General features: G+C 35.4%; 1 pseudogene; it reads left to right on the forward strand.

Moving 5' to 3' along the window:
- The first annotated feature begins 9,803 nt into the window (after window positions 1-9,803).
- On the forward strand, window positions 9,804-10,170 carry LOC144229404 (glutaredoxin-1 pseudogene; annotated as a pseudogene).
- The last annotated feature ends 1,477 nt before the right edge of the window (window positions 10,171-11,647 follow it).

Here is an 11,647-nt window from a genome sequence, read left to right on the forward strand (position 1 = left end):
GTGAATTACTGAATTCTATTTATGAAACCAATATTGCACTATATGTTGGCTAACTAAAATTTAAATAGATTTTTGAAAAATTCCATATCTATGGGCGCCTAGGTGGCTCAGTCGGTTGAGTGTCTGACTTCGGCTCAAGTCATGATCACAGTTTATGGGTTCAAGCCCTGCGTCAGGCTCTTTGATGACAGCTAGCTCAGAGCTTGGATGGAGCCTGTTTCAGATTCTCTATCTCCCTCCCTCTCTGACCCTCCCCAGCTCATGCTGTCTCTCTCTCAGAAATAAATAAAAACATTAATTTTTTTTTTTAAATTCCATTTCTGGTAATTGTCATATAAGTTCCTATCAGACTGACCCTATTACAAATAACAATTTTAAACTCTGGAGAAAATAAAACAAAAATACAATTGCTGTAAAGTATTAAAGACAGAACAAAAGCAGCATATGTAAGATATACATAAAGTTGATATTTGGAAGATGGGAATAATATATGGTATTTCACTATTTTTTAAAGCCAAAATGCAGAGGGAACTGCACCACAGGTGGTGGCCAAACTCCAATAAAAAACTAGCAGAAGGAAGGAAATAATGAAGATTAGAGCAGAAATAAATGATATAGTAATTAAAACACACAATATAACATCAATGACACCAGGAGCTGGTACTTTGAAAAAATCAATAAAATTGGTAGACCTCTAGCCAGACTTATCAAGAAAATAATTACACATGAGAGACGTGGAATAGCAACCAACACCACAGAAATAAAACAATCATAAGAGAATATTATGAAAAACTATATGCCAACATATTGGATAACAAAGAAAAAATGGATAAATTACTAGAAACACATAAACTGAAACTGAAACAGGAAGAAATAGAAAATTTGAACAGACTGATAACCAGAAAAGAAATTGAGTCAGTAATCAAAGAACTCCCAGCAAACCAAAGCCCAGGACCAGATGGCTTTATAGACAAATTGTACCAAACACTTAAAGAATAATTAATACCTATTCTTAAACTATTCCAAAAATAGGAAAGGAGGGAAAAGTTCCAAATTTATTCTATGAGACTGGCAGGTATTACCCTGATAGCAAATCCAGATAAAGACACCACACACACACACACACACACACACACACACACACACACAAAACTGTTTTTTTTTTAATTTGTTAATGTTTTATTTATTTCTAAGAGAGAGAGGCAGCATGAGCAGGGGAGGGTCAGAGAGAGAGAAGGAGACAAAGAATCCAAAGCAGGCTCCAGGCTCTGAACTAGCTGTCAGCACAGAGCCCGACATGGGGCTCGAACCCATGACCCATGAGATCATGACCTAAGCCAAAGTCGGACGCTCAACCAACTGAGCCACCGAGGTGCCCCCAAAAAAGAAAACTATTGACGATTTTCTCTATGAACATAGATGCAAAAATCCTCAAAATATTAACAAACTGAATGGAACACCACATTGAAAATCATTCACCACAATCAAATGGGATTTATTCCTGGAATGCAAGGGTGGTTCAATATTCACAAATTAATCAGTGTGATACAGTGATTGGATAAGAGAAAGGATAAGAACCATATGATCAATTCAATATGTATGAAAAAAACATTTGACAAATTACAACATCAATGCATGATAAAAAAAAAGAGAGAGAGAGGGAGAGAGAAGTCAAGAAATGGTCTCTTAATTATAAACAACAAACTGATGGTTACCAGAGGGATTGGTAAAATAGGTGATAGGGATTAAAGAGTACACTGTGATGAACATAGGGTAACATATGGAATTGCTGAATCACTGTATCATATGCCTGAAACTAATATAACACTTTATGTTAACTAACTGGAATTAAAATAATAATTTTTCTAATCTAAAGAGGCAGAGAACAAAATTCCTTGCTGGAAAATGAAAAGGAAATCCTAGAGAGGTAGACTCAGAAGATGGAGTCCCAAATTCTGGGTATATCCAAATACCTGGCTGAATCAAACACAATGCATGTATAGAGAAGACTCACTGAAACCCAGCTAAAGATAAAAGAACTGTATTGAGACTTAAGCTCTTGTCAAAAACACAGTATTTCAGTTTGAATTCAGTGAAGTTAAATGTCTAATTAAAAAAAAAACCTCTTTAAAAGTATGTAACTAAATCTAAAATGTCCACTATATAACATTCATAATCTATAGTATACAACCCCAAATCACTTAACATACAAAGAACCAAGAAAATATGGTGTATTCTCAAAAGAAAAGATATTCAACAGAAATAAACCCTAAGATGATCCAGAACTTGTATTTAGCTGATAACTATACTAAAGCAGCTATTATAAGTATGTATAATGACATAAAGGAAAATAAGCTCAAGAGAGAAATAAGAACTATAAAAATGGAATCAAATGAAAATTCTAGAACTGGAAACATAATATATAAAATTTTGAAAATGCACTGGATTATCTTGTTGATATATTTGAGATGACAGAGGGAAATCTCAGTAATTTGACACTCAACATGTAGCAATTATCCAATCTGAAAATAAATAACTAGGTTTTTAAAATGAAGATAGATAGATAGATAGATAGATAGGTAGATAGATAGATATAGTGATCTAACATATGTGTAAGTGGAGCCCCAGAACATGAAAGAAAGATGGGACAGAAAACCTATATAAAAATAAATGGATGGAAGAGAGATATTTCATGCAAAGTGTAGTAGTTTATTTGCTTTTTAAAATTTCTGCATAACAGATTACTACAATCTTACCATCTTAAAACAATGCACATTTCCTATCTCACAGTTTCTTTAAATCATAAGTCCAGGGAGGCTCAACTGGATTCTTTGTTCAGGGTCTCACAAAGCCAAAATTAAGGTATTATCCAGGCTAGGCTCCAATTTGGAGGCTCTGAAGGAATCTGCTATCAAGCTTATGCAGGTGGTTGGCCACATTCATTTTGAAACTGTATGACAGAGGTCCCATGTTCCTTCTGGTTGTCAACTGGAGGTCACTTTCAGCAATGTGAGGCCTCTCCCAGATCCTACCATGTGACTCTCTCTATCCCAGCAATGGAGAAACCTCCTCATGTCAAAACCCCCTTATACTTCCAATCTCTCTGATTTCTGTGATCAGCCAGGGAAAGTCGTCTTGATCAATCAGGTCATATTACTAGATCGGGCCCATCCCAATAATCTCCCTTTTTCCATATAATATATCATATTCATGGGAATTCTATCTCATCATATTCACAATCCTAGGGAGAAGGACAATAAATCTTAGAGGACCATCTTGGGAATTTCTCTGATGCAAAGTAAGTATAAGAAGGCTGGAGTGATTATATTAAAATCTGATACAGTAGACTGTAGAGACAAAAAGGAAAGTTTAATAATAATAAGTGTCAAGTTAAAAATGGAAATAACAATTGTAAATAAATGTACACCTAATAACATAGCTTCAAAACATATAAAGAAAAAACTGACAGAATTAAGGGGAAGAAATAGGCAAGGCCAAAAGGACAGCTGGCAATTTTAATGCCACTTTATCATAAATCAATAGAATAATTTGAAAAAAATTAATTAGATATAGAAAACTGAACACCTGGGCACCTGGGTGGCTCAGTTGGTTGAATGTCTGAGTCTTGATTTCAGCTCAGGTCATGATCCCAGGGTCGTGGGATTGAGCCCAATGTTGGACTCTGCAATGAGCATGGAGTCTGCTTAAAATTCTCTCTCTCTCCTTCTCTGCTCCTCTTCCCCACTCATGCTCTCTCTCTCTAAAATAGTAAATAAATAAATAAATACTGAACAACACCATTAACACCTGGACCTAATGAATGATTAGAGAGTACCACTCCTAATAACATCAAAATATACATTATTTTATTTTTTTTAATGTTTATTCATTTTTGAGAGAGAGAGTGCCAGTGGGGTAGAGGCAGAGGGAGGGGGGTATAGGATCCAAAGTAGACTCTGTGCTGACATCAGACAGCCCCATTAGGGGCTCAAACTCATGAACTGTGAGATTACGACCTGAGCTGAAGTCAGATGCTTAACCAACTGAGCCACCCAGGAACCCAAAAAATAAAGGGTACAGAGTACATTAACCAAGATATAAAATATATGAGGCCATAAAACAAGTTTAAATTTAAGAGGATTATAATTATATACTCATATGGTCTCATGACAAGACAATTAAAACATCAAAATGAAGATAGATCACATTAACAAGATAAAAGATAAAAACCATGTGACTATTTTAATAGATTCACCCAAAGCATTTAACAAAGTACAAGAAACATCCATTCATGATGTAAAAACTCTCAAAAGTAGTTCCATTGGCAACTGAAAAGAATGTGCATTCTGAATTAGTTGAATCTAGTATTATACATAACATTATATATTTTTCAGTTTGGACAATTTTCTTAGTTCTAATATATAAATCTTCTGTATTTTTATTGATTTTTCTATCTTCTTCTTTAGTCCATAACTGAAAGTGGCATGTTAAATCTCCATCTCTAGTTATAAAAGATGTTAATTTATCCTTCTAGTTTTGTCAACTTTTGCTTTATGTATTTTTAATTTTGTTACTAGGTTCATACAAATTTAGGATTTTTGTTATCTTCTGGTGGAATGGACGTTAAAGATTATGTAATCTCTAGGTGCCTGGGTGCCTCAGTCAGTTAAGTGTCCAACTTCAGCTCAGGTCATGATCTCACGGTTCATGGGTTCGAGCCCCGCATCGGGCTCTGTGCTGACAGCTAGCTCAGAGCCTGGAGCCTGCTGCAGATTCCGTGTCTCCCTCTCTCTGACCCTCCGTTGCTCATGCTGTCTCTATCTGTCTCTCAAAAGTAAATAAAATATTAAAAAAAAAAAAAAGATTATGTAATCTCTTACCTCAAAATGTACCCTATTTTATGTTAATATAGGTACATTAGCTTTTTTGGAGTTAGTGCTAAATTTATATATGCTTTTTCTATTCTTTCTTTTTTTAAGTTTATTTATTTATTTCGAGTGAGTGAGAGAGAGAGAGAGAGACAGCAGGGGAGGAGCAGAGAGAGAGAGAGGGAGAGAGAGAATCCCAAACAGGCTCCGCCTTATAAGCTCAGAGCCCGACACAGGGCTTGATCCCATGAACCATGAGATCATGATCTGACTGGAAATCAAGAATGGGATGCTTAACTGACTGAGCTACGTAGGCACCCCCATCCTTTATTTTATTATTTTTAAAATTTTTTTTAATGTTTATTTATTTTTGAGACAGAGCATGAGTGGGGCAGAGAGAGAAGGAGACACAGAATCTGAAACAGGCCTCAGGCTCTGAACTATCAGCATAGAGCTCAATGCGGGGTCTCGAACCCACCAACTGCAACGTCATGACCTAAGCCAAAGTCAGACGCTTAACCAACTGAGCCACCCAGGCACCTCTCCCCCCCACCATCTTTTACTTTAAATCTATTTTTCTGTCAACCTATTTTCAGTGTTTCTTATAAACAGTACACATTTGGGTTTCAAGGTTTGTTTTTTATTTAGGTTGATAATCTTATCTTTCAAATTGGATTGCTTATTTTATTTACATTTAACATAATTAAAATACTTAAGTTTATGCCTAAAAACCTGCTGTTTACTACTTTTTCCATTTGCTCTTTGTTCCCTCATTCTTCTTTTCTTGTGTTCTTTTGGACGAATCTGTAGATTTTATTCTTTTTCTTGTCTTAGTTACACATTCATATATTAGCTTACAATGCATATCCTTCACTTATTACATATCACCTTAACTAAGTACTTTTACTACTTCTTAAATAAAGTGAGGCATTCACAAGTATTTAACTCTGCTTACATCCTTCTCCTCTCTTCTTTACTGATTTCATATCTCTTACTTCTAACACAGGTTATAAACTCTACAAAGCACTTATTGTTGTTATTTTGAAGAGTCAATAATGTGTTACCTTTACACAGACATGTCTCTTTCCATCACATTTTATTGTTTTATTGCTTTATTCCTTCCTACAATTTCTGTCAAGGATCGCTTTTCTTTAGCCTGAACTTCTCCTAATATTTTTGTACTACAGGTGTGCTCATGTTAAATTGTCTAATATCCCCCTCATCTTAAACAGTCTTTATTTAGCCTTCATTTTTGAAGGGCATTTCCACAATTTTTATGATTCTAGGTTGGCAGTTCTGTCCTTTCAACTCTTTAAGGATAGCAATCCATTGTCTTCTGGTTTTTGCATTATGTATTGCAAAGCTGGTCATCAAGCTCATTATTGCCACTTTAAGGTAACCTGTTTTTTTCTTCCCTGCCTAGTTTTCAGCTTTGTCTTTGATCTCCAGAAGTTTGACAAATTTAGCTTCTTTAATAGCTCATTATATGAAGATATTCAAAACTATTTTATAAAGGTTTATCTAATTGTAATACCTGTAATCCTCAATGATCTCAAGAGATAAGGAAAGAAAAATGTAGACTTTAAACCTAGTTAACACCATTAACTCTTCTCAGCAAGATAATTCTTAACCATTCAGAGCAATAATTCTGACTTTTATTTTTAAAAGATAATCTGAAAACATTGTGATACTTGGAGAAATAATCCAGTGGACACAACACGAACATACACATGTGTGCATTTTTCTGGTGATATACTTATATACATGTTGCCTAGCTCAATTAGAAAAATTGCTCCAAATAAGGACTCACTCCTTCCTTACTTCCTTTGGTATTGGTACCCTGTACAGTGTTCTGACCACATAAGTAACTAGTGGTACCTTCTTTTTAAAGATGGAATAGTTAACACAAACCCTTTATACAAGTGGCTCCTACATTTCATCACACTCCCTGAACCACATCGGCCTCTATGATTCTAGTCACAAGCTCCCTTCCTACAGTTAAGAGGAATATTATCTTAATGAAAATATGCCATCTACCTACATCCATGGTACAAATTATCTTGCAATGACAACCATAAGAGTATTATTAAGTCAACTTATAGAAACTTAATAAAGATTCTTTGAATTTAACAAAGATGAGAGATGGATAATCAGATGATAGGTATATATGGCAGACAATTAGGTAGATAGGTACACAGACAGAAACAGAAAGACAGACCATCCCAGTAAATGCTAAGGGAAAGAAAATACAACATAGAATAACTCCTTAAAAAGGTGTATTGGATTTCTGTTACTCCAAGAGCCAAAGAAATATGAATTCATCATATGTATGCTTATGTTCATCATGCCATGTTTGTTGAATGAACTCATTTTCTCAAGTATACATTTTGTGCCATTGTGTGGATGCCAAGACTGTCCTTACTGCATCTAAGGCACAAACAGTCTAGTAGGAGATAAAATAAACTATAATACCATGCATAAAGTGTTTTAAGTCATGGCATAAGACACTTGATTGCAGGCTGATTGGAAGGTGTGAAAATGAGTGTGGAGTATTTTTTTCAAGGTATTTGGCAGGGAAAGGTGTGAAATGGAGTGGCAGAATAATGGGAAAACAAAATTTAAGTGAGGTAAAGGAGATGATTTGGAGGCTGCATGGGAGGAGCTAACAAAAGGAATGATGGAGAAATTATAGAAAAAGATAAATTGATAGGGAGTGATACTGACACAATTTTATTTTTCAAGTCCTAATATAGCATTTTTAATCATCAGAAGAATGATTTTTAACAAAAATGCTGATGGATTTTTTTATTGCTGCCATTACATTATGGAAATCTTTAGATAAAATGATAAACTGTCCCAAGAATGCTTATAAAAATGTACACTTTAAATTAAAATTTTAAATTACCCAGAAAATATTTCAAAATGCAGAAAAAAATAAATATAAGCATAAGCATATTTATCACAGCATATTATATAAGAATGCACTTAGAACAAAGGTCCAGAAAAGGTGTGTTTGTTTGTTATGAATACCAAATTCACATGATAAAATATGATAGAACCATTGAAACTTTTAACAAAAAATTTTATAGACCTATAACAAGCATTTTTACCATATTTCGTGTGGGAAGAGTACACTCAGTGTGATTATAATTAGGTAAGAGAGAGAAAGGAGAGAGGGAGGAACAGACAGGAGAAAGAAGGGAGAAAAAAGGAGATGGACGAGTGAAGCAGGGAATAAAAGGAGAAGGAAATTGAAGAAAATAGTACTATGGTAGTTACAAAATACACCAAAAATTTTAAGTCATTTTTATTTAGTCCTCTTTGTAGTGGCTATATAGAAGAATCCCTACGGCCAATCTGAAATGATTTTCTTTTAGACCAGTGATTTAATATCTGATCCTGCCACAGCTCTGAGATGATGAACAAAGGTTAGTCCCCATTTTTTCTTAGATTTTTTTTTTTTTTAATAATCATTCTAGGAGAATATAAATAGCTGTTGGAATCTGAAAATAAAGTTTTATTACATTAACTATGTACAGTGTTTGTGTGTGTGCTAATCATACTTCAAAAAGTGATTTAAAAATAAACACTAAAGTAAATTGTATAAATTTAAATAAATGCTTATTTTATGCATTTTTATACTCTGGGACTGTAACATCAGGAACTGAGGCAACTTGATTAGGCATAGACAGCATACTCTCACTTCCACAGATTGTCCCTTAGTGACCAAATGGCTCCCTTTGCTTAACCTTAGTTTCTGGTCTCTCATCACTTAGTCTGTGAGGCCCTAAAAATACACTGGTATGGCTCTCAGTCTTCCTAATGAATTCTTAACCAACTATTGCAAGGTTGCCTTAATTATTTACTTAGATTTTCTTAGATCAAAGTTGGAAAAGAAAGAAATTGGCTCAACTCATTTTTTAATGCCACCATATAGATTGCTGTTCATTCTATACATTTGTGAGTCACAGTCAAACACCTCTGGTCCAAGCAGTTATGACAAAGAGGCCAGGGTCATATAATACAAAATACAATTATCTAGGTAGTTAGAAAAATGTGGCATTGGCATGATAGGTATTCAGATGATTGGCTTATCCAATACAACACGGTCACTTAGACAGCAGGAGCTATGGATTCCTGAACTGGAATGCTAGAAATTCTAAATCGAAATAAGAAACCAACAACTAGGATCACCTGTATGGCTCAGTAGGTTAAGCATCTGACTCTTGATTTCAGCTGAGGTCATGATCTCACACTTCGTGAGATTAACCCCCCTGTTGGGCTCTGCTTAGACAGCACAGAGCCTGTTTGGGATTCTCTCTCTCCTTCTCTCTCTCTGACCCTCCTCCACCAAAATAAATAAGTAAACATTAAAAAAATTAAAAAAAGAAACCGACAACTAACATTCCACATCCAAACTGTGATAGTAGTGAATGGACACAGGAAGTCACAGAAGAGCTCCTGGTAGAACCTCATTAAGTTTCCATAATTTGAGAGGATGAGAGCAGATAGTGGAAAAGATGGAAACTATTTCTGCTATTCTAGATAATTTAAGACCTGTTGTGCCACTGAGTAATCCAAGACATACAGGTTTACTAGATAATGGTGGGGCCCTTCCCTGATGCAGTGTTAGCAGCACCAAAAAGAAAGCTGGTTGCAGTCACACCATGTCCCTGGACATGGAGCTAGGTTGAAGAGAGGCTGTAAAAAGAACTTTACCTGTATACTTTGACATCAGCACACATTAGAAAAGAAAATACGGGAAAATAAAAGGCTCCCTTGATGGGAATATCTATGATCTATTTTTCTCTCTACCTATTTCTGGCTTTAGAACTTCATTATCCAATAGAATACCTACTACCATATGTGGCTATTTAAATTTAAATGGAATTAAATTAGACTAAATTAAAAATCCATGGATTTATATCCTGAGCAATGCCTAGAATTGAAGATTCCTCCCTAGGAGGCAGCTGCCTCTCAGCATGGGCTCAAGAATTTGTGAACAGCAAAATCTAACCTGGGAAGGTGGTTGTGTTCATCAAGCCCACCTGCTCCTACCACAGAAGGATCCAAGAGCCCCTCAGTCAATTGTCTTCACACAAGGGTTTTCTGAACTTGTTGATATCACAGCCACACAATCAAGATTCAAACTATTTTTGCAATTGCTCACAAGGGCCAATATACTAGGAGTATATTGGGTCTTTACTGGTAAAGACTGTATAAGTGGATGCACTGATCAGAAAGAAATGCATCACAGTGGGAACTGTTGAAGCAGCTAGAGCAAATTAGATGTCTACAATAACTCTAGAGCAGCCCCCAGGCTGATACCCCCATGAAAGCTGGATGGCATTGCAGATGATGACCACACTTCTTGGCGGATGTATCTGGGGCTAATAGCAACTGTTTCAGCAATTATTTCCTTAAAATTCTGAAATACATTAATCAAAAAAAGAGACGGGTATAATTTTGGGGGGAAAAAAGATTTGTTTTTTTTTCTCCTTTTTTTGATTCAGTATTATAACTGAGCTAACTTGCCCCAAACCACAGGTCAGAGAAGACTAATGGACATTCTGAGCTTCTTTTCAATTGGCCCTTCGGGTTCCAAAAGACCATGACAAGTTATAGCTTAGGATTCAGTCAGTGGCTCAAGATGTTGTCTCTCTTTGACACGAAGTTAGTGCTTCTTACTAACTGTTCTCTATATACTAGGAGTCTTGTAGCTCCAAGCCAGCTTTTTTCAACCAAGTTTATCCCAGACCCTCTAGGATGAATCTAAAATTGGCTTTCTGCTTGCTTGAAAGCTATTCTATTAAGTTTGACTTTTTAGAATTTGCATTATGAAAACACTAGGTATTTTGAATGTGTTTTTTCAAGCTACATGCGTTTCCCCAGTCATCATCCCCATCCCACCTCATCCTATCTTGAGAATCTCTGCTCTGAACCAGTGTTCTTAACCTGACAACTGGCAGATCTCATAGGAAATGTTCAACAGTTCTGTGAAAGGACTTGACCCAATTTGAGAAACACCACATTTGGTCTTCACTTGGTGCCACAGGGATCAGAGTTATACAGATAGCTGCTGTGGTACCTCTGTTATGCAAGATGGGCGTCCAGGTAATCCTGAGTAAGACTGTATTAACTTGTTTAGATTATGAACAGAAGTAAAATATAAAATTTAAAGTGTTATCACAGAACACTTGCAACCTCTTTGCCTAAGACTATCTCTGTGAGAGTGGCCAAATTTGAGAAACATGATCCTAAATGATTTTCTCTCTCTCCTTTTTCCTTCCACTCTGTGAAAACTTAAGAATCCCTTATTGTGAAGTTTGTTCTAGAATTGCAATATTAAGTTAATTTCTTTCTGCAGTCTCTAGTGTGAATGGTTAATTTCTTTTCTAATAAAAATTATCTATAGATGAAAAAAAAATTCAGTTCTTGAGCTGCACTAGCCAAATTTCAAGTGCTCAACTGTCACATGTGGCTAGCGACTATCATATTAGACAATGCAATATAGAACATTTCTTTCCTAGAGCACTGATTGGTAGTAATACACAAGTGATAGACATCAAATTTACTTGATGAATTTCAAAAGTCCATTTGGAAAAAATATACATGAGAATCAGAAAAACACCAAAAAGGAAAAAAAAAAAAAACAGGGAATGCACACTGAAGTAGTATGAAAATACATGCAAACCTGCTATAATTAAAATAGTACTGGGGATATCAAAAGAAATAGAAAAACATATCAATGCACAATTTGCTAGTACGGAAATGTTTCT

Source organism: Crocuta crocuta, unplaced genomic scaffold (genome assembly GCF_008692635.1).
Source record: "Crocuta crocuta isolate KB4526 unplaced genomic scaffold, BGI_CrCroc_1.0 scaffold60, whole genome shotgun sequence".
NCBI lineage: Eukaryota > Metazoa > Chordata > Mammalia > Carnivora > Hyaenidae > Crocuta > Crocuta crocuta.